At 39.8% G+C, this 24,814-nt stretch overlaps 2 long non-coding RNA genes across 2 annotated transcripts; both read left to right on the top strand.

Moving 5' to 3' along the window:
- The first annotated feature begins 5,172 nt into the window (after positions 1 to 5,172).
- Positions 5,173 to 7,359, top strand: LOC127507837 (uncharacterized). The gene is made up of 3 exons (XR_007928470.1): positions 5,173 to 5,375; positions 5,556 to 5,619; positions 6,467 to 7,359. It is a non-coding gene; the product is annotated as an uncharacterized LOC127507837 (long non-coding RNA).
- Positions 7,360 to 20,075: 12,716 nt separating this feature from the next.
- LOC127507832 (uncharacterized) lies at positions 20,076 to 21,552 on the top strand. Its single transcript, XR_007928465.1, has 3 exons — positions 20,076 to 20,306; positions 20,436 to 20,567; positions 20,828 to 21,552. It is a non-coding gene; the product is annotated as an uncharacterized LOC127507832 (long non-coding RNA).
- Positions 21,553 to 24,814: the final 3,262 nt, after the last annotated feature.

Here is a 24,814-nt window from a genome sequence, read left to right as displayed (position 1 = left end):
AACCTACCCATCTCCGCCCCCTGGATCTAAACCTTCCCATCTCCAACCCCTCCCACTTTACATATCCCTTAACCTTCCTGTCTCTGCCCCCTGGATCCAACTCCTCACACTTTACATATCCCTAAACCTACCCGTCTCTGCCCCCTGAATCTGAATCCAACTCCTCCCACTTTACATATCCCTAAACCTACCCGTCTCTGCCCCCTGAATCTGGATCCAACTCCTCCCACTTTACATATCCCTAAACCTACCCATCTCCGCCCCCTGAATCTAAACCTTCCCATCTCCAACCCCTGAATCTGGATCAAACTCCTCCCACTTTACATATCCCTTAACCTTCCTGTCTCTGCCCCCTGGATCTAAACCTACCCATCTCCACCCCCTGAATCCAACTCCTCCCACTTTACATATCCCTTAACCTACCCGACTCCACCCCCTGGATCTCGAGTGTTCTGCAGTGAGGGCTACTGAACATAGACGACACCAGACAAAGGAACTGAACCAAACAAGGAGTATAAACAGCAGCATCTCAGCCACGAAGTGGTAGGCCACTCCACAATACAGACAAAGTCCATTGCTTCTATGACGATCCTTCTCCTCCCTGGTCAGCCGGGGTTCTGCCCACCTGCATGGGTTCTGGATCGAGAGCCAGGCTGACCGTAACGTTGGATGAGTCCACCTCAGGAAACAGTAGCTGACACGTGGGCTGATCACGTTGCAGATGATTATCCACACAAATCGTTAGCTCAATCAAATCATCCAGATTAGTGAATAAGTCCAAAGCCAATTTTTCCCTTTGGATACGGTCAGTCAACCCATGCAGGAATTTATCCCACTGTGCCTCCTCGTTCCATTTGCTGTCCACTACCAGTGTGTGAAAATCAATAGAATAGTCGGTAACCAAATGGTTGCCTTGTTGTAAATCCGCCAAATCCAGGGCCACCTCCCGACCTGAGACTGCTCGATCAAACACTTTTCAATTTGTCTGTGAAGGACTGGAACGAGGAGCAGCAAGCATGCTGATTTTCCCACACCACTGTTCTCCAAAGAGCACCACTTCCAGATAACAGAGTAATCATCAAAGCAACGTTAGATTGCTCCGTAGGAAACAATGTGGAAAAAACAAAGAGCACTTAGTCACAAAAGCTCAACGTGACTGTGGCTCACTGGAGTAATGAGCTGGAGGTGGTAGACGGGGCTCCACATGCTGATCCACTTGCTCTGATGGAAGAGGAACAGATGGTGGTGCTCCGGCTGTCTCTGTCCTAAGCTCCCGGAGCTGGGCAGTAACCTCGGACACCTGCGCTACCAAAGCTTGCACCGCATGACCCGTTGCCATTATCTGTTCCTCCTGTTGATCCATATGAGCGTTGTTGCTAGTTAGGAATTCCCTCCATTCAAAACCACTTGCTGAATCCATCCTAGTCAGGTCGTTATGTCAGGAACAGTGACTCGAGATTCAGTTGCAATTGTACATATTTATTAAAGGAAGTACAATGAACAACAGCAGTAATTGTTAGAATGTTTTGGGTGCAGATGGTATCCTCGGCAGAACATGGACTACAATGGGCAGATGAATGAAACCAAAGGCAGATGTCCAGTGAGAGAGTAATCCACAAACGACAGACAGAAATATCCACAACGGCAGGATACAGGAGACACTGAACAAAGAACAAGCTGTGAGCTTAACATCGATCCAACAGGAAATGAACAAACACAAACTCAATATATAGCGTGGCTGATCAGCTATCATGGCTTGCCCAGCAACACAATCAATCACAACAGACAAGGAAGAACACACAGACCTGCAAACCGTGACAATAACAATCTTTTGCTTAATATCTGTTCTGGGTCATTTGCTTTGTTTATTATTTGCTACTAGGAAGGATTTAAATCCGTATCTGTGTTTGTCCTATTTTCTACTTTGTCTATAATTGTATTTTAATTGCACTTGTTTAGAATAACAGGCGCGTTTGCAGACTTTATTGGTGTTATTTGCTCGTAATTGAGCAGAGTTTCGTTTCGATTCGCAGCCATTCACGGGCTTTAGGCTTTTGCAGTGCTAATTTGCAAGGCGGGCGTAGCTGTTTTCAATCACGTGTTAATAAGCTGTATATTCATTGTGTGTGTGCGCGCTGTCGCGGAAGCGTCAGCGGGAGCATTCAGCCTCCTTGTGTGAAGACCGACTTGGGTAAAGACCTGCGACTCCACCGAGCAACACCACCGGTAGGCACTTAAGTTTCTTCCTTTCTTTCACACTTTTCCTTCATCCTCAGCATGTGCTTTCAACACATTCCTGTTGTCTCTCGGCAACGCTCCACTAACCCACGTAAAAGGCAGCGCAATGCTTCTAACCTGCGCCCTATTTACTCCTCTTCTAACACTAATACTCCTCTCTCTGTCTCTGTGGGTCTTTGGAATTGTCAGTCAGCAGTTAACAAAGCTGACTTCATTCCAGCCTTTGCTACTAATTCTACTCTCAATATCTTGGGCTTGACTGAGACCTGGATTCATCCAGAGGACTCAGCAACCCCTGCTGCTCTCTCTAACAGCTTCACTTTCTCTCATACCCCTCACCAGTCTGGGAGGGGTGGGTGCACAGGTCTTCTCATTTCTGACAATTGGAAATACTCGACTCATTCCTCTCTTTGCAACAACAATTAATTTGAGTTTCATGCTATTACAATCTCAAATCCTGCCAAAATTAATATCGTACTAATTTATCGCCCCCCGGGCCAACTGGGTACCTTTGTAGAGGAACTGGACATGCTGCTGTCCTCGTTCCCAGAGGATGGTAGCCCTCTTGTAGTTTTTGGCAATTTTAACATTCATCTAGAGAAGCCTTATGCTTCAGACTTCCTCTCTCTTGTAGCCTCATTCGATCTTAATCGGCTCACTGCCACAAGTACTCACAAATCTGGCAACCAACTTGACCTCATTTACACACGCAACTGCGTCACTGACAACATCTTGGTAAAACTTCTGCACATTTCCGATCATTTCTTCATTACTTTTAATCTGCAACTCCCCATTTGTTCACCACCAACCCCTCTACCAGTTACCTTCAGATGAAACCTGCGCTCTCTTTCTTCTTCTCATCTTTCCTCTGTCGTGTCATCCTCCCTTCCCTCACCCACACAGTTCTCATCTTTGGATGTGAATACAGCAACAGACACTTTATGTTCCATCTTAACTTCATCTCTTGATAGTATCTGTCCTCTGTCATCCAGGCCTGCATGTGCTACTCCCTCTAATCCCTGGTTATCCGATGTTATTCATGAAAATCGGACCAAACTCAGGGCTGCGGAGAGGAAATGGCACAAATCAAAAGACCAATCTGACCCAGGTAGCTATCAATCTCTGCTCTCATCCTTTTCTGCTGGAATTCATGCTGCTAAATCGACCTATTTCCACAACAAAATCAACAGCGTTTCAAACACTCGCACACTTTTCAAACCATTCAACTCTCTCCTCTGTCCCCCTCCATCCCTAACTGCTGATAATGTTGCTAATTTTTTCACTGACAAAACATCTACCATCAGCAGTCAGTTCTCCGCTCCACACACACAGGAACTCAGACCAATCACACACACAGCCGCACACCTCCTCTCTTCATTCTCTCCCCTCACTGAGACAGAAGTATCTAAACTTCTCCTCTCCAGCCATCCCACCACCTGCCCTCTAGATCCCATTCCCTCACACCTTCTACAAGCCATCGCTCCTACACTTTTACCAGCACTTACACACATTATCAACACATCTCTCCACACTGGCACTTTCCCTAACACATTCAAGCAGGCTCGGGTAACCCGCTGCTTAAAAAACCCACATTAAGCACGTCTCTTGTAGACAGCTACAGACCTGTTTCTCTCCTACCATTCATAGCAAAAACAATTGAACGAGTTGTTTTCAACCAGGTGTCATCTTTCCTCTCACAGAGCAACCAATTGGACGTCAATCAATCTGGTTTCAAGAGTGGCCACTCGACTGAGACTGCACTACTGTCGGTCACTGAATCCTTGCAGATTGCAAAGGCTAATTCCAAATCATCAGTTCTCATTCTGCTTGATCTATCTGCTGCCTTTGACACGGTGAATCATCAGATCCTTCTGTCCACCCTCTCATCACTTGGCTTCACAGGTACTCCACTTCTCTGGTTTGAATCCTATCTCACAGGAAGGTCTTTCAGGGTTGCCTGGAGAGGGGAGGTATCCAAAGCTCATCAACTGACCACAGGGGTTCCTCAGGGTTCAGTTTTTGGACCTCTCCTCTTCTCCATTTACACTACATCACTTGGTCCCATCATTCAGGCACACGGTTTCTCCTACCATTGCTATGCTGATGACACACAACTCTTCCTTTCATTCCAACCAGATGATCCCACAGTAGCTGCACGAATCTCAAGCTGTCTGGCGGACATCTCGGCATGGATGAAGGAACATCATCTACAGCTCAATCTGGCTAAGACTGAACTTCTCGTCTTCCCTGCCAATCCGACTCTAAATCATGATTTCAGCATCCAGCTAGGTACAACTTTTATTACCCCATCAAATTCGGCCAGAAATCTTGGAGTAATCCTTGATGACCAACTGACCTTCAAAGACCACATTGCGAAGACCACTCGGTCATGCAGATTTGCACTATACAACATCAGGAAAATCAGGCCCTTTCTAACAGAACATGCAACACAACTTCTGGTCCAGGCCCTGGTCATTTCTAGGCTTGATTACTGTAATGCTCTTCTGGCTGGACTGCCATCATGCACAATCAGGCCTCTACAAATGATTCAGAACGCTGCAGCACGTCTCGTCTTCAACGAGCCCAAAAGAGCCCATGTCACGCCTCTCTTCATCTCTCTTCACTGGCTACCAATTGCTGCTCGCATCAAATTCAAGGCGTTGACGCTTGCTTACAGATCTACCACAGGCTCTGCACCCTCCTACTTCCACTCACTCTTACGAGTCTACACTCCTACCAGAAGCCTACGCTCATTAAAGGAGCGAAGGCTTGTGGTACCATCACAGAGAGGCACGAAATCACTCTCCAGGACATTCTCATTCACTGTTCCTTGCTGGTGGAACGATCTTCCTACCTTTATCCGGAATGCAGAATCCCTGGCAATATTCAAAAGACAGCTGAAAACTCATCTCTTTCGTGAGCACTTAACCTCATCTTAATTTAAAAAAAAAAATTCTTATACCTATCCTTTCACTTCCTCTAGTCCCTCTCTATTGTAGCTTATGATACTCTGAGCATTGCCTAAGACTTGTATTGTGAGCACTTCTTGTATCTATTTCTCTCGTCATGACGACTCGCTTGTTGTATTCCTCACTTGTAAGTCGCTTTGGAAAAAAGCGTCTGCCAAATGAGTAAATGTAAATAACTCTCAGAATCGCATTATTGTTTTCAATTAAATGTTTAATCAGGCTCAGAACTGAAGTGTTATAGTTTTGAATCTATTTAAATGGATTCCTAGTGTCTGAACTTGATAATTACATTTACAGTTTGCAGTTTATTAATGCACTAATGCAGCAGGTCTTTCTTTTTATTTGTAGTTTCACTGTACATTTGGTTTGGAGCTGTGCACATACAGCAATGAAGAGAAGAATGACATCTCAGGTAAAAAATTATAAAGCATACATTTTATATTACACACACACACACACACACACACACATAATTTATCCTGAACTTAATGTAAATATTACTATGAAGGCTCCACAAATATCAGAACTGAGCTGCTGAAAAAGTGAGACATAAGAAAAATGCAAATATAAAATAATCATTATAATTTAAGGCATTTGTATTCTGAAAAGTTGACTTTTGATTAACAAAACTCAGTTTTGAGTTCCTGAGTGGCCTACTTTTGCTTGAGTACTCACATTTCCTTCTAGTTTGACCCTGTTTGGGCAGATTGGGCCAGCTGTTTGCTCTTTCTCGTAGTTCCTCTCTTCAGATTAGTGAATTTTATTGATTTATTACAGGATAGGAATCTTGAATTGGTAAAATCAATCCTTACATGATGAATACAGAATAATCAACATATCATTTATCAGAGTTTAATTGGGCTGTGAATAGATGTTGTGAGACCTACAAACTCTAGTCTGTTAGGTACACCACTGCTGTCGAGATTTAAAGTACTTCATGTAGAAGCCACAGATTTGCTCCGTAAAATAGAGAAAATCAAATTACGACACATCCACAAGCTTTATTTCCATTCAGGTGGAGACTCAGTGCTGAGAAACATATAGCACTGCACATCTACTTTAGTTCTTGACAATAGTGCAAAAACTAGGAACTGAAAGAAACCACTATGGATGTGATACTTAGAGTGTGATTAAATGCAAAAGTCAGTGTTTTTCCTATTTAATACTTTTCAAAACAGGTCACTCTGATTCATTTGGTCTTGCTCTCATGTAACCACAGGAAATCAAAATGATAATCATTGTTTATTCACCATCTTCAGCCTGTGAGAGGGACCAAACAACATTGATCATCAAATGAATCCCCCCATCCTCCCCACCACCACCAGGTCGGTCCCTGTCCATACATCAGGGGTAGTCTCCACCCCTGCCTTCATCTTCAGGCAGGAACTGCAAGTATCTGCTACCCTTTGGATTTGGACTATGGACAGGGCCTACGCCAAAGAACTTCATCATTTCATCTTTGTTACTAATTTGCATACTATCTGTTAAATAAATCTTATTCAAACGTTCTCTTGCCTCCTGAGTCTGGTTGTTGTCACTTTTTGTTCATCAAAATCACGGGGTAGGCTACATTTCAGTGCATTTATACAGTATTTTGTTTTTATTGCAAAAGTGCACTGATTAAGTTGTTTCAAGGCAAGTAATACTACAACTATTGCAATTTTTTTGTACTGGGGAAATATACTCTTGTTCCATGTAGTTACAGGGTAAGTACAATAAAAAATTTTTTTTTTTTAAAAAAAACACACAATCTGATATCACTGACTCCTAGAAAAAATAATGATAATATTTGAAAAACAACTTAATCCAAAACAGGTCTACAAAACATTTTTTTTTTTTTTTTTTTTTAAACTTTTCATTTCAGATTCTAAAGTCCTGACAGAAAGTAACACGCTTTGTCCCTTTTTGTTGTTGTTTCTCTTGCGTGGCTTCTTCCTCCTCTTGTTCCTCTTCTTCTTTTTCAATCTTTCCACTGATGAATTATAAGAAGGAATCCCATGACTTTTGCTATTTTGTATTCTGTATTAAAAGAAAACACAGTACACCCAGAAATGTTCTCATGGTTTACTCATCTTTTCGCTTCCGACCAACTGTCACCAGCGTGTGTATGAGAGTCGACTTCACGTTTGATAAATCATATTGTAATGAGCAACATGAAGCTTGAAGTTTCATGACGTTCTCACAGGAGATTCATGTGAAACTCATGCAAGAGCTGCCGTCTCTGTTCTTCTGTCTTGTTTGTTTCTCATTGTTATTATCTGTTATTCTGTGTATTTTGTTGTGAGCATTAATTATTAAAAAAAGTTATGTCAAGCATGAACTCTCAACTCTGTCATGCACGTGCAGGTCACAGTTGGTCGAAAACATTAGTCTACAGTTTAAGAATTTAAAATATTTGTTATTTTTTGTACAAATACTTATAGTTTCACATCAGAAGACATTGATTTATCCATTGGGGTCGTATTGATTACTGTTGTTATTGCTGTAACCTACCCCGTAATTTTAAAAACGCCTTTATATATTTGTACACTTATTACAGAAAGGTGTGCGGTGTATGTTCTCACTAAATCACTCCCAAATGTAAGATTGTTGTCTGTCATAATAGTATAAGTATACCTTAGTGCTAAAATACTTACAGTTTAAAAGATTTGTTATTTTCCTGGTTGTTATGCATTTATTTCCAAGACTTTACATATTGTTCCCCTATACTAACACTATAATTATGCTGTAATTAAGCAGTACTTTCTGGTCTGTAAGATAAAGCGTTACTGAATAGATTAAATTAATCTTTATATTTTCAGACAAAGGCCTTCTTAAAGATTTTCAGTTTTGTTCAAGGTGATTCAAGCAGCAGTTGTTCAATAATGGAAACATATGTAAAAGTATTTGGGGTAAAAAGCACAATAATTAACATGATAATAAATAGCTGGCTGACTTTTCCATTTGTTGACATGACATGGTTAGATTCAGATTGTAAATATCACATCATTAAGTTGGGTATCCACCTCAGATATAACACCCATATTTATAATGAAACCATCATATTTAAAAATATCATATAAATCATATCATATAATAAAATATCATTTATTGTTACTACTTTAAATCTAGATGACATATTATGTGATCTCATTCATTGCTTTCAGAATCTTCATAAACTTTTTAAAATAATTTTATTTCTGTATTTTTTAAATATATTTTTATATTAAAGAGATCACAACTCTTATTTGTACTGAAGCCAATGCCCATTTTCTGATGAAATTTGCTGGTTATCTGTACCATCACGGGTGGTTTTAGTATATAATTCACATGATAGGAAATAGTTATAGTCTTATAATCCAAACACTCAGGGGACAGGCAGAGGAAACACAGAAAACACCCACTTAACATAGACGACACCGGACAAAGGAACTGAACCAAACAGGGAGTATGATTTTTTGCATGTAAGACAAAAATGTAGTCCTACCCTTAACTTTTCCCTAAAATCATAGGGAGATGATGTAGAAGCACCAAACCCTGGTTTTAAGACCAAAACTGACAGGAACTGTAAACTGTCCTCAAATCTGATTGGTTGATTGCAATGTTGTTCCACGATCAACAAAGATGTTGTACTTGATGAAATCACGTTCACCAATAAATAAACAGGAACTAGTATATCATGATAGAAATTGTAGGAAACTGTGTCCTCGTCGAAGCAGAGACCAGGAGACGTTGGGATATCTTTCAAGCAGAAGTTACTCTTTATTGAGAAACGCGCTGTGCATCGCTGTAGTCATCCAAGTCTAACTAAGGCAGTGTACTTGGTAGTTCATATACATTCAAGGGGGAGGGATACATAGAGTAGAGGTGGAGACAATCTAAACAAAGCATGCAAATGCAGTGCAGGAATCAGCCCATTCCCTACATTTCCCAGCCATGATCTAATCAGCATAACGGTGTCATTCAAATGCATAGGTGCTAATCCACTCAGTCTGACAGTATCGCCCAAACCTTTACATTATCATAGAGACAAAGGCACCGCTGTATCTTGAGCCAAATGGTTAGGAAGTGCATGAAGACAAAAGGTTAATGTTACAGACACCTGGGCTGCCTGCCTCGATCTCCTTAAATTGTCATTATCTTTACCTCAAAATGTTAAATACAATATACTTCACCTTAGTATTTCATGTGAGGTTATGTCAGGATGTAGGATCAGCAGATCTTAAACAGATTCTTAAATTTGTAATCCCACAAAATGTATAGAAGACACTAGGGGGTTCCTCATATGCTCTTGGTAAAACTAGGCTCCATTTTACAGTTTTCATTCAACATGATTTACTGTACTGCAGATTCAGGAAATGTCATCCAACCTGAGGACATACTGTAATGTTTTAGAAATGAATCCTTGGTGTACAGAAGCATGAAAGACACAAATTTGAAACAACATGTCTGCCTATGTGACCTGTTTCCTTGTGCTAGCTTTTTTGTTCCTCTTATTGAAGTCCTGTCTTTTTTCAGTTCATTGTTCTGTGTTGTTAATGTTATGTGGAGCATAACCCTGAGATCAGAGGTGTAAAGTCCAGGTTCAGAAAGTAAAAGTCCTCCTCAGTATTTTGTTCCAATTACCTGGATTTGCTAATTAGCACAGTTTTTCAGCCAGGCTGAGCTGATGTTCATGCACAGCAAAAACTCCAGTGTTAAATTTACTCTCCTGGGAGTATATGTGAGACCATACTCGAGTGTTAATTTAACACTGAAGCAGTGCTAAAGTTAATGAGATAATTAAGTGATTAATTGAGTGATGATTGCGATTTGTAATTTAAATGTATTAAAGATCAAGACAATTATTACATTCAAATGACATCAGTGAATATTTCACAATGGTTATAAAACCATCAATAGCTGATCTCACTTCAACTGTTGTTGCTACTGCAAATGTGTTTGACAGAAACACTATCACAACAGCCAGAGAAGATGAATATATAATAAAAGTTGAGACTAATGGAAACACCAATCACCATCATGGTAACCTCAAATGAAACAAACATGAGAGTTAAACTCCTGTAGATGCATGACAGAAATAAAGTCAGTCAGTAATAAGTGAAGCTGGTAATGCTGTTTGTGGAGTTGTTTAATGCTGAGATCTTGAGAGATTAAATGTCTTTTATCTTCAGTTGATTTCATCTATGGCTGTGACTGGTCTCTTTTTTTCAGTTCTTTTCTTTCCTTCAGTGATTCTGCTTGTTAACAGGCTTGTTAATGCTGAGGTGACTATAAATAATATATACAGATTTTGTGGCTCAGAAATGGACCAGTTTGGTTAATTTCTTTGCTCTTGGTTGACATGAGGCATTTCAATGGCCTGCTTGTGGCCCAGATCTGGCAAACAGAAGAGGTCCGCCCAAGTGCCATCATTCAATGCCACATTTGGCCAGATCATCATTCAAGTCAAGTCACCTTTATTTATATAACACTTTTTACAGTGCAGATTGTGTCAAAGCAGGTTTACAGTGATAACAGGTATATAATTTTGTCTGCACAGCAGCTCTTAAAGAAAATGGTGACATTGTCCAGCTTAAGTAAATTCAGTATTGATTCATTCTGATGTAAGAATCAATAGTTATTAATTTAGTTAATTTATCTATTTCAGCACTGGAGAAAACAGTGATGTCATCGTTCAGCTCAGTTCAATTTGCATACAATCATTCCGACACTTTTCCTGAAGCTGCCGGGAACTTTCATATGGAGCGTGGCCACAATCATCTGATGGTCAGTCCAGCACTCTGCACTTCTCATGGCACGAGTGATGAGAATATCCACGTGAATGTCACTACACCTCACAATGATGAAGTCAATCATGTGCCAATGTTTAGAATGAGGGTGCATCCACGAGGTCTTATATTTTGCCTTCTGCTGGAAGATTGTGTTGGTTATGGTAAGGTTATGCTCAGAGCAAAGAGTAATTAGCCTCATGCCTTTTACATTCACCATGCCAATGCCACGCCTACCTAGTACTCCACTCCATATCCTGTTGTTCTGTTCCACCCTAGCGTTAAAATGTCCAAGCAAGAGGATCTTGTCACTCTTAAGTATCCGGCAAAGAGCTTCATCCAGTGCCTAATAATAGCATTCCTTGGCCTCATTCTCAGATGGTAAAGTTAGTGCATAAGCACTGAGAAGTGTGGGTAACACTTTATTTCACTGTGTCGTAGTTGCACGTTACTACATGTACTTAGTATAGTAATAACAGTCAATTATGCATAATTACAAGTAACTAACCCTAAACCAAACCCTAACTGTAACTCTATAGTAAGTACATGTCGTTAATTAATAGTACTCAGTACTTATTTGAGTGATCACAGTGTAACTACAGCACTGTAAAATAAAAGTGTAACCGAAGTGTGGCATAATGCTTTTTTGCCAGGGGGATACGGAGGGTCATTAGCCTTTCACTAATGCCAACAGGTATTTCTGTGAGACTTGGTAGAAGGGTATTCTTGATGGCCAATCCTACTCCATAAAGATGAGCGGCTCAGCTCAGCAGCGATCAGGGCTGTTCTCCGGTGACGTCTGTCAGAGATGTCCAGGAGTCCAGGAGAGTCCTTACATTCCATGTTGTAAGTTATATATTTTATTGTTTCTTATTTTCCCTATTTCGACCGCAGTAGTGGAAAAACTGGATAGGCATGGTAAGTCGCACAGGGGTCTGCCGAAACAGCTGCCACTCAGTACCAGTTGATAGCGACAGAATACCCTGTGCCGCTGCTTGCAGGGTTCTGACTAGGAGCTCCTAGTCTATTCATACCTGCTCCCATCGCCGTCAGACTTTAACCATAAGTACGGTCCAGGTATTGTCACCGTGGTCAGCTGCGCAAGGAGGGTTTTAAAGTGCCAGAGGGGTGTACCATTCCCAGTAGCACTATCTTCACCATGATGAGGTTAATTCCGGTGGCAAGGGTGGTCCCAGGACAACCGGTCCCACATCTTGGCTGCAGAAGGCTGCCAGGTCCTTTGTCTGTTAAGGCCCACCTATTGCACACCTTCAGCACACTGCTTTTCTGTCAGGGTGTGCTTCCTTAACCTTGTCTCTACAGACGTACCACAAGGCAGTGGGGCTCTTTACTCATAGCCAGGACAGTGGTTGACATGCGCCAGGGCATCTCCACACTAACTATCAACACTACTGCACTAGACTCTACACACACCCTTTGTGCAAGCACACACACACACACACACCTAATCCGTTGAACTGCACAGACACTCAGTCCACAAACACACAGACTCTGATCAGTCTCTACGTAATCAGACGCGACGCTAAAGCTTTTTCTGTCTGTGTAAATGCTGAACTTTCTGGAGTGAAGGACACAAACGCAGCACACTTCACTGTCATCTCAGACACGCGTCACATGGTTACATTTTCCCAGCTCAGCTGTTCAGTCCACATGTGTTTATTTAGAGAGCAACAGCTGCACACATCTGCATCACACCAACTACACCAGTGGTTCCCAACCACGTTACTGGAAACCTCCCTCCCAACACTACACATTTTGCATCTCTCCTTTATCTGACACACCCATTTCAGATCTTTCTTTCATTAATTTGTGCTTGTCTGGAGGAACATTTTATTTCTTTTTCTCTTTTTAGCTATTTATGAATATGACTGTTTGATTTTATCCATTGTATTTATTGATTGTTTTATCTCCTGTTTTTAATCATTTTATGTATTTGTGTTAGTTTTAGAAAAAAATGAGTATGTTCCAATTAGTTTTAGACTGTTTTGATTCGCAGCTTGTAACTAAACCTCATCTTGGTTCTTGTTTCTCATCTCTGGTGTGATTCTTGTGTCCGTCGGCTCCGTTATCACATGATCCCAAACTCTACAGTCTGTAGGACAGAAAGTGTTTGATTGCAGAATAAAGTTGAAGCTTTTCTTACATTTTGTCCATGTCCATCAGTATCACGTCTATCTAGATTTGTTCAGATTTCTCAGTCTTGTGTGGGTTTTTTGTGTTATTTAATGCTTTGCTCAAATGGAGTTGTTCAGAACTGGACTCTGTTTTCATTATATTTACTCATTTTGCAGAAGCTTTTATCCAAAGCAACTTACAAGTTTGGAATACAACAAGACACAAGTGTTCACAATACATGTTTCAGATATTGCTTAGAGTAGCATAAGCTAGAATAGGGTGGGAATCAAGGAAGTGAAAGCATTTTTTTTCTTTGTGACTGGATGGCATCTAGAGGTTAGGTGATAGGATGACTAGAAAGGAGAAGTTTAGATACTTCTGCCTCAGTAAGGGAAGAGAGAAGATTTGTGGCTGTGGTTGGTTTGAGTTCTGTGTGTGGAGCTGAGAACTGACTGCTGATGGTTGTTATTTTGTCAGGGAAGAAGTTATCGAAATCATCAGCAGTTAAGGATGTGGTAGTTGGTGGTTGGTGGTGGGTGGTGGGTGGTTAGTGGTTGGTGGTTAGTGGTAAAGGGGGACAGATGAGAGTTGAATGTTTAGAAAAGAGTGCATGTGTTTGAAGCACTGTTGATCTTGTTGTGGAAATATGAAGATTTAGCGGCATGAACGTCATCAGAAAAGGATGAGTGCACAGACTGATACCTACTGATACAAACTCTCCCAGTCTAGGGTTAGGAGACAGTAACAAGATTAACTTAAACCAAAAAGGATCAGTCATCTACCCCAGAAATGTGAGTCCACCGCTTGATGATGCAAATTAAAAATTATTTTTATTATTATAACAATCTTGAGGAGAGGGTCTAGCCAAAACAACAAACAAAAGGGTTACTAACTATTGGAAGGAGAACTAAATTACCTATGCAGGTAAAAGAAAAAAAAAATAACAACACAAGCTTCCCTCCAATCCCTGACTAACTCCTGGCACCCCTCCCTACAGCTTCCCACAACAGAGTTAATATAAGAAAAACACAATACCTTTTAATAACAAAACAATGTTAGAAAGAAAAGAAAAATCACTACTTGATAACAAAAGGACTGCAACACTGTTTTGACTCCAGAGCACATACAAACCACAAGGTGTGCAAACAAACTTCAGTAACACCATATAATAACATTCAGTTAGAAGTCACTTATAAATTATTATTAATAACTGCCGCAGCAGTGATGTTCCTTCACGCTCCCGCAGGAGCTCAGTTTATTTGAAAATTTCTGTTTTTCTATAGCTAATTCTACACCATCACAACCTTCCACAACCGACTACCAGCGAGGCTCACCTTTATGATGCCATGATCAAACACTCGCGATGCAAGAAGGCCTCCCGGTCCAGTGACTAACCCTTCCCTACGACTAGCACTTTCAGCTTCGCACTCTGCAAGTTTTTTATTTTATTTATTTATTTTTTTGTTTTATTTGTATAGCACATTTCATACACAATGGTAATTCAAAGTGTTTTACATAAAGAAGAACAAAATTCATAATAATAAAAATGGAATGCATAAGAAATATATATAACAGTAAAAACAGAATTCCGCTATCTGGATGGAAGAGTTAGGAAGTTTCAGGGAGTTTTTTGTTGTCCGTCAGAGTGGATCTAAATGGATCTTCCTCATGCAGAGGGATAACTATTTATATTTGTCAGGTAGCTGTGCGTTTAAACAGTACCCTTACAGACAAATCTTCCTGGACTAACTCTGTCAGAGCTCCATCCAGGGATAACAAATGCTTACTTCCTAATTCTCCCAGCTCTTTCAACCAGACAGCAAGATTTAAAATGCATTAAAAGTCAGAAATAAAAAGATGATACATAAAATACATTACAAATGAAATAAAAATAAGAAAAAGAATTAAAAGAATAAAAAGATAATACGTATAAAATAAAGTGCAAACAGTTCGGACATAGCACAGTGCTCAATCAGTAAATGCATAGATATAAAGATGTGTTTTGAGTCTGGATTTGAATGTGGCTACTGTTGGAGCACATCTGATCTCTTCTGGAAGCTGGTTCAGCTGCGGCTGGCGTAACAGCTAAAAGCAGACTCTCCTTGCTTTGAGTGAACCCTTGGTATTTCTAACTGATGTGATCCTGATGATCGGAGTGAACATATTTGCAATGTATTGAGCTCCTAGGCCATTGAGTGATTCATAAACAAGTAACAGTACTTTAAAATCAGTTCTAAATGCAACTGGAAGCCAGTGCAAGGACCTGAGGACTGGTGTGATGTGTTCATATTTTCTGCTTCTGCTCAGTGTTCTGGACGAGCTGCAGATGTCTTATGGTGTTTTTGGGAAGGCCAGTGAGGAGTCATTACAATAATCCACCCTGCTGGTGATGAAAGCATGAACAAGTTTCTCTAAGTCTTGACTAGAGACAAAGCATCTAATTCTTGCAATATTTTTGAGATGATAATATGCTGATTTAGTTATTGTCTTTACATGGCTACTGAAACTCAGGTCTGACTCCAAAATCACACCAAGATTCCTGACTTGATTTTTAGTTGTTTGACCCCTAGAGTGAAGGTACATGTTCACTTTGAGAACTTCATCTTTGTTTCCAAACGCAATGACTTCAGTTTTGTCTTTGTTTAACTGAAGGAAGTTTAGGCATATCCAATTTTTTATTTCATCAATGCATTGGCACAGAGAGTCAATGGGGCTGTAGTCGTTAGGTGATAGGGTAAATCTGGGTGTCGTCTGCATAGCTGTGATATGCAATTTGGTTCTTTCTCATTATTTGGCTCTGTGGCAGCATATACAGATTGAACAGGAGGGGTGCAAGTATTGAGCCTTGAGGGACTCCACATGTCATGGATGTCCACTCAGACTTATGGTCACAGATACTCACATAATAACCTCTCCCTTCAAAGTATGACCTGAACCATTTAAGAACCATCCCAGAACGCCCGACCCAGTTTTTCAGCCTGTCAAGAACTATGTAGTGATCGACAGTGTCAAATGCAGCACTGAGGTCGAGTAGAACCAGCACTGATAATTTACCTATATCGGTGTTTAGGCGAATATCATTTATTATCTTTATGAGCGCTGTCTCTGTGCTGTGATGAGAAACCAGATAGAAAGTTGTCAAAGTATCCATTCAAGCTTAAGAATTTGTTCAGCTGATTGAAAACAACTTTTTCAATGATCTTGCCTATGAAAGGGAGATTTGAGATTGGTCTGTAGTTGCTCAATATGGTGTTATCCAGACTGCTCTTTTTCAGGAGGGGCTGAACCACTGCAGTTTTCAGGGATTTTGGAAAAGTCCCAGAAAGAAGTGAGGCGTTTACCACTTCTTGGAGATCTGCTTCTAAACAGTTAAAAACGCTTTTGAAAAAAGATGTGGGAAGTGTGTCAAGGGCGCAGTTGATGTTTTAAGGTGCTGTACTGTTTCTTCCTAAATGTTACCATCAATTGCTTTGAAATCAGACATAATAGCTACTTTCTGAGGTTGTGATCTGATCTGTTTTACCCCAGTGCAGCTCAAGGATGTGCTGATCGCCTTTCTGATATTATTGATTTTCTCAGAGAAGAAGGAAGCAAACTCTGAGAGCATTTCACTGGGAATCTGACTTGGGGGGTTTGTTAGTCTTTCTACAGTAGCAAAAAGAGTGCGGGTGTTGTTTAAGTTTTGCTTAGTTCCACACTGAAAGCACGAAAGATATCTTTATAGATGTTATAGTGGATTTCAAGCTTTGTCTTTCGCCACATGCGCTCAGCTTTTCTGCATTGTCTTTTCATATTTTGCACTGCTGTTGAGTTTCTCCACGGTGCTTTTTGTCTGCCACTCTTCTTCCTGACTTTCACAGGAGCAATGTTATCAATAACATTCTTTACTTTTGAGTTAAAGGAATCAAGGAGAAAATCAACAGAGTCTGCAGATATGCTTGGTGTTAAAGATATAGCCTTCATAAACAGCACACTAGTGTTCTCATTTAAGCATCACTTTTTTGACCAAAATTGATCTAGCTTCAAAAGTAGGAGAGATAGCGCTACATCCTTAATGACTATGGATGAAATGTTTAGACCCTTACTGATAATTAAATCTAGAGTGTGTTCGCGATTGTGTGTGGGTCCATGTACATGCTGAGTCAGATCAAAAGTATTCAAAACTGTTCGGATTTCTTTTGCCATATTGAATTCTGCATTATCTATGTGGATGTTAAAGTCCCCAGTAATAGCAAAACAGTCAAACTCTGTGGAAACTGCTGATAACAGTTCTGTAAAGTCCTCAACAAAGGCTGGAGAGTATTTTGGAGGCCTGTACATAACTATAAGTAGAATGCGAGGAGCACCTTTTAACACAATACCCAGATATTCCAAAGACAAGTAATCACCACTTGCTTGCTTTGATAGACATCTTTAAATAGAGCAGCTACACCTCCAGCTCTCCTAACAGCTCTGCAGACACTCATAAAAGTAAATTTAGGAGGGGTTGTTTCATTGAGGATTGTTGCACTGCAGCTGTCTTCTAGCCATGTTTCATTTAGAAGCATAAAATCTAGGTTGTTTGTGGTTATTAAGTCATTGACTAGAAGTGATTTATTTTTAAGTGAGCGGATGTTTAAAAGTGCCAACTTAACAGTCTTACTTTCTGTCTCTACAGTAATCTTAGTTTGATGTGTAATAGGCAGCAGATTAAATGGGTTTGCCAAACGGTTTGAGAAGGCCTTAGGCTTTCTATCACGTAATAAAACAGAAATAGAGAAAGCAACAGACACTCTGGGTTCCCACACATCACTGAGAGCTGTTATCGGTTGTTTTTGGTTCACCTAGAACAGATGGAGGAGGGTGAGGGCCCTGGCGTTGTGGCAGAGGCCGAAGAGCTCTAACAGGAGGAGGTGGAGGCCGAGCTGGGCCCACAGGCTTTGGTGGTTGCGGGGCTCACTGCTTTTTAGTTGATATCTGGGGGCTCGCAGCAAAAGAGTGGGAGAGTTTGGTTCCAGCATACACCAGTTCCTCCATTTTCTCTGAGAAACACAGAAGAGGGGATGCTGGAAGAGGGATAACGTGTCCGGTGAGAGGGGCTGTTGCTCTGGTGTTACCGGAGGCTGTAATATGTTGTCCTGGCTTCCCTGACTGTTTTCCCGAAAGTCGTCCTTGGGTGCTGAATCTTGGAGCAGTTCTAACACGTCACTGTCCATCGGTGAGCTCTGTGGGCAGGGCTCAGTCGGGATTGTGTCCGTGAACAGTGGTTGTTGTGGCCGTGTGGTGTTATCATTGTTCTTGTGGGATGTGTCAACCGCATGTCCATTCAGGTGCTGAAATGAAGTCCTGTGGTCAGTTGTACTCTGTCAGGTGTGTATGTTATCAACATGATTTCCGGCTGCTGTCCCATGTTAGTTGCAACTTTTTGGGGGGAGTACTCTGGGTTCGGGCTTGAGCTCGGAGCCCTCTCCTCAGACAGCACACCAAATACACATATTATTTACTCTATCCGATTATTTGTAAGGGTGAACTTGTGAAAAGAATGTTTTATTAACAAAATTCAGGAGGAGCAACGTTTAAATAATCTGACTAATCATCATGTCATGTCAGCCAGCTGTCAACAAGCAGTAATCAACGTATCTACCCAATCAGCATGAGTGAAGCACTATATATAGACACAGTCGACTCACCCATATTCCTTTACAGTTTTTCAGCATCCCTCCACCGCCCCGTCTCCTCACAATCACCTGGTTACTTTCCTAACCAGAAATACGGGGGGAGTATTCTATAGTGAGGAAACGCTTAAAAGCGTTAAAGCGTGCGAGCAGACTATCTACAGAAAAGTCGCATTCCACCAAAGCATTTTTATCTTTATGCACATAATAATAATCTTTTACATTGTAATCCTTTTATTTTTAATATTTGGCATGTTTGTGTGCTGCTGCTCGTCCCTGTGTGTGTAATAAGCAGAATGTACGCACCTTGAGCACCCGCATATAGACACTTATTTCTAACGCGCTATTTAAATGACAAAACAAATATTGCACCATTGACTTTAGACCAAGTTTCAGTTGGTCAATGGCGCAATCTATTTCAGTTTCCTCAAAATAGTAACGTGCCAACAATGTGCCTGATCAGTTCAATTCACATATTTGTTATAGCGCATACATATCACAATACATATCGTTTCAAAGCAGCTTTACAGCGAATGCATGTCAACTTTACAATTTAGAGAATCTGGTATCGGAGGTGACTGTCCAGTGTATGTGGTTTCAGAAATGTACATATAATCATGCAGTTAGCTAACTGTAATAATTTAGGCAATTTAATTTACAATCACTGTTAGCAGTTTAATTGAAGGTAGAAGCAATGAGCTCCTAGAAATAATGAATTACATATTAACAATAATTAGGATATATAGAAATTTGGGAATGTGCGTGTTGATCCAGATGCTGCGTCTTCTGAAGTCCTCGCAGGAGTTGACGCCGTCTCTTCACAGGTGTTGGTCATCTGAGGTCTTCTTAAGAGGCTGGATCCAAACTGAAGCTGATGTACTCTCTAGTCACCTCAGGACGGGCGTCCCGAGATGAAACAGAAAAGCAAATGGAGAATAATTAGTGTAGCTGCTGTTCATAACATTAAGCAAAGATAGTCATGTGCAATTGATCTGATATGAGATGCATTATATGAAAATGTTGAGCTCTGATGAAGACAGATGGGTTTGTGCTGTCATAAAACAAGGTTTACCTTTATAGCTTGTTGTGTATATGGAGGCAACTTTTGTGCATCCAATATAATATCTATAATATATATAATATTATTAAGGTTGTAAGTTATTATAAAGTGTTACCAAATTTTAAATAACACATTGGCCTGAACTTATAATGTTCAGATTCATGTTTCTGTACTCTGTTCCTCTCATTGTCCTTCTGAACTAACTCTACCGGGTTATGATCAGTTAAACACACCCTTTAACACACACTGAATCAAAGTGAAAGTGAAACTGACAGTCGCTTTCATGATTTAACTTACAGTGATCAAACTATTCCTGTTTCTTCTCTGTTCATGGTCATTTTCTGCTAAAACAGATTCAGAATGATCTATCAGGTCCTCGTCAACTTTAATGACAGCAAGAATAAACCGTTAGAAGTGGCGGATTCATTAGAAGAGTTTAATAAAACCACCATCAGAGAACTGAAGGAGAAGTTCAGAGAGAAGATTCCTGGAGCACCTGGTGGGTCTCTGGAGATAAAAAATAAACGCAATTATCTGTTCATAAACAGCATTTGTGAATGTAGGCCTACAAATTATTGATTTATATAATTTTGAGGTGTTCATCATATGTTTGTTTGTCTTTTGTCAGATCTAGATCTCTTACGGGTGATTTTTGGAAGAGATCCACTGGAAGACCATCAAACACTTGAGTTTTATAACATTAAACATTTATCTCTTCTTCTCTTTCTGATGAAAATGCCCGGTGGAGGAGGAGGAACAGGTATGATTTATGCTTTCACATGCTGAAACTTCATTGAGACATTAAATCACTGCTCACTGTTTTCAAAGTAGATCTGAAGTTTTTATCATTAGCTAAAGATTAAGAATCACAAATCACATCTTTTACTTCCTGTGCATGTCAAAGAAATGACATTTTACTTACTGTTCACACTGACACAGATCCATGTGTATGAAGAATAATGACATTTATTTTACATCAACATTCATGACTTGATCTTTCTCTCTCTCTCTCTCTCATAGACCCTGATGAAGGATTTCCCAGATCTGATTCCATGGAAAAATTATCTTACAACATGTAGATGTGTTACACTCACTAGACATTCAGTCAAAATAGTTGAATATTTCACATATCGCTGGTCATAAGAAACACTGTATCATCCACTTCTGTCACCAATCTGGATGGATGAACACATATACACAGTTACTGTAACTCTCAGAAAAAAAAAGGTACAAAAAATAGGGATGTACCTTTTCAAAAGGTATTAATATGTACACTTTAGGTACATAAATGTACCTTTGCGCTATAGGCTGAGGAGCTTGGTCCACCAATGCACAGCCCAGGTCAGCCAGTGCACCAGGACCCTCTGCTCCATGGCCCAGGCCCGCCCATGATCCTTGATTTATTTTCAAGTTCAGGTTAATGTGTCATTGCTTTGTTTATGATTCGATTTGCCATGGTTTGCCATGTCATGTGATTCCCTGCTCCTCATGTGATCATGCCATGTTCTCATTGGTTGATTTAGTCATGTGGTTTATCAGTTCTGTTTTGTGATTGGGTCATTGTCTTGATTGTTCACAGGTGTTCCTTGTTTGTCATTAGTCTCTTTGTATAAATATCCCTCATGTTTCATTGTTCTTTTGTCTAGCTTTGTTCAGGCAACCCATTTTGGTGAGTTTATTTTGTGTTTGGTTTACAGATTCACGTATCTTATTCTAATAAAACTGCACTCGGTTTCTCACTGCAACTCGCCTCAGTCAATTTTAGTTACATAGTTATAAACAATATTATACTAGAATAATAAATGTTGTAGGCTACACAATTTCACACAGATACATGAAATTTTATTGCACACATTTCTGTTCTGTTAAATGCAATTATAGAGAAGTGAATACCTAAATATCAGATACTGAAAATGTCTATTGAGACATACAGAGAACAGGGAAACAGGAGAAGCTTTTCATTTTTGGTCCAATGCTGCCCTCAACTGGAGAACAGAAAATATACACACTGATTTTCTTAATATTTCTATTGAACAGTGTCTCATCAGCTATATTCATTTGTTATTTTTAGTTAAAATCTAACCGACATAATTTAAATTTAGAAGAAAGTCATTTATCCTTTAAAATAATTGTATTCAATTTTAAATAAATTAAGATCCAGAATCTAGTCAAACATGTTTAGTAATAATTATCAATGCAGTTCTGAGAAAAAAATCCTTTAAGAAAAACCCTTCCATTATGATATGGGCCTTATGATAAGGGTTTTTTACCTGCATCATGTGGATGTTAGTTGTGTGTATAAACATGAACTTGTACATTCAAACCCTATCAAGAAGTACTGAAGCATGCATATATATATATATTGAAGCATATATATAGCTGAAGATATACAGACACTAGGAATCATTTCCATTGATCAGATTGAAACTAAAACACTTCAGTTATTGAACACAATAACTCTCACTGAAGCCAGAATCAGTTTGGATGATAAAGCAGGTTTTACTGGCCTGTCCTGCTTTAATGATATTAGACCACAGATTCATTCAGAAACTTCATTAATGGACATTTCTAAAATGATTTCTTCTGGGAAAATTGTAGCTTTACTAAACTGAGGAGTGTATATAATTTACTCTTAGTTTACCATGAAAAATGTCCTTTTCTGCTGATGTGGCTTTAAATAATAAATGAATGAACTAAATGAATGATTCAGACTGACTGAAGCTCTTCTGCTGTATAGCTTGTGTTCCAGCAGAAAATTTTTACTGTTCAGCTGTTTCTGAGAAGTTTGAGGATCAGAAATTCATTAAGAATTTTTATAAGGATGGTTTTTATAATTACCTTATTAAATGTATCAGTGTTATATTTTTGAAGCTTTGAAAATGAAAATATGAAATGATACTCTAATTATGAATCAGGCAGCAAGTCTTAATGAGTGAGTCATTGACTCAAACGATTCGTTCAAACGGATGATTGATTGTGAGACACAGCTGATCCGAGTTGAGCGTTTCTCTTTCTTCAGTGAGGTTTGATCTCCAGCTGGAGATGTGCTGTTTGTTGGTGTGTATATGTGTGATCATCATCATCTGAAGAGCTGGAGAAGCGGTAAGAATCAGAATATTTCTTCTGAATGTCATAATGTGCAGAAAGAAGCATCAAATACAGCTGCTGAGGCTCTGATACGGGTTAGAAGCTGAAGAGAAACCCTGATTTATTTCATCTGTTCATGTGTTTTCACTTCTGATCTGAACAAGACTCGTGTTTCATCACAAAGATACTATAGAAACTCCTTTCCAGCTGTTTCTTGAGGTCTCATAACAGAGTTCACAACTGTAAAATTGACTTGATCACTTCAGTAGATGTGAACAGAATCAGTTTCATTGTTCTGAGTTTCAGCCTAAAAGTGTCGTGATTCGAAGGCTTCTGATAGAATTGAGATGAGAAAGTATCATGAATTGACAACTCTAAGAACAGATGAACAAAAATGTTTTTTGTACTAATGTCTTTATGGATGGGTGATCATAGAGCGAGTAGTAGTCTTCTGTCATGCAAGAATAGTCTGATCAAAAGTAGCCAAGATCCTCGTACAGCAAAATGACCATCCAATCACGATTAGTTATGGATTAACTTGCAGTTAGTGATATTAGAGAGCGCAGAGATCATGTCGAGTGTGAAGTCAAAGAAGAGCGTGAACATTTAACAAGGACCTTCAGCAGAGTTGATCAAGTTATTACATGCAGTAAGTTATGAGGAAATGTTGTCAAAAATACCACACAACTCGGCCAGGCAAGTGTTCTGGACGGGCTGCAGATGTCTTATGGTGTTGTTGGGAAGGCCAGTGAGGAGTCATTACAATAATCCACCCTGCTGGAGATGAAAGCATGAACAAGTTTCTCTAACTCTTGACTGATGTCACTGCTCAACATTTTATTTCATCTAATTAAGAATTTTTTTTTTTTTTTTTTAAATACCATGTTTTTATAACTTATGTGGGCTTAACATTTTTATTTTAACTATTTAAGGAAGTTACTTTTTATCCATTTGTATTTGACTTAACTCGTTTTTATTGAAGATTTTGTCCGTTTTAGAAAAGCTTGTTTTTAATTGGTTTTACTGTTTAACCTTTTATTTTATTAAACTCCTTTAACACTTTCTTTGCTGATCTTTGCAGCAGCTTGTAAATAAACCTCATCTTGGTTCTTGTTTCTCATCTCTGGTGTGATTCTTGTGTCCGTCGGCTCCGTCATCACATGATCCCAAACTCTACAGTCTGAAGCTTTTCTTACATGTTGTTCATCAGTATCATGTCTATATAGATTTGTTCAGATTTCTCAGTCTTGTGTGGGGTGTCATTTAATGTTTTGTTCAAATGGACTCTGTGTGGATCTCAAGATCCATATTTCCTCCTTTTAATCTGTGTTTGGGTCAGAGATTACTGCATTATACACCTTTTGACAGTAGATGTTCCCTCACGTCTAACTCCAAGTGTTGAACTTCAGTGTGAAACTCACCCTGCGTTTTTAAGTGCTGTGAAACATGACAGGTATCATTCATTGATTTTCCACTGAGTAACTGAACATAAGATTTATGAAAAAACCCTTCTTATTTTATGCTTTCAGGAACATAAGACCCCCACTGCCAACGTTCAACCTCCCCTGATGAAGCTCCACAGGGTGAAATGCAGGAATGTATTTGCCCTCCTCAGAGAAGATATGGACCACACAGTTTCTGCTCGCTTCACCTATGGCCAGAGGAAATGCCTGGAAGTGACCTTCATAAATGAAGGACGTTCAGGAAAAGGCCTCATGAGGAGCCAGAGATTCACCAATGGCCTTTGAGACAACTTGAGGAGGATTCACCGATTCGGACCCCTGAAGGTCAAACGATATCTGATTCAAGAAAGCTTAAAGCTGCTGAACAATATTTTAGCAGATTCACTCTTCATTTAAACGCAGTCGTCTCTTCTGAATCTCAACTGTGTTTACCTGGACACTTTTTCCAGCAGTATGA

The sequence above is a fragment of the Ctenopharyngodon idella genome, chromosome 24 (genome assembly GCF_019924925.1).
Source record: "Ctenopharyngodon idella isolate HZGC_01 chromosome 24, HZGC01, whole genome shotgun sequence".
NCBI lineage: Eukaryota > Metazoa > Chordata > Actinopteri > Cypriniformes > Xenocyprididae > Ctenopharyngodon > Ctenopharyngodon idella.
Note: the sequence above shows the minus strand (reverse complement) of the source record. Positions and strands in the feature narration are given on the sequence as shown.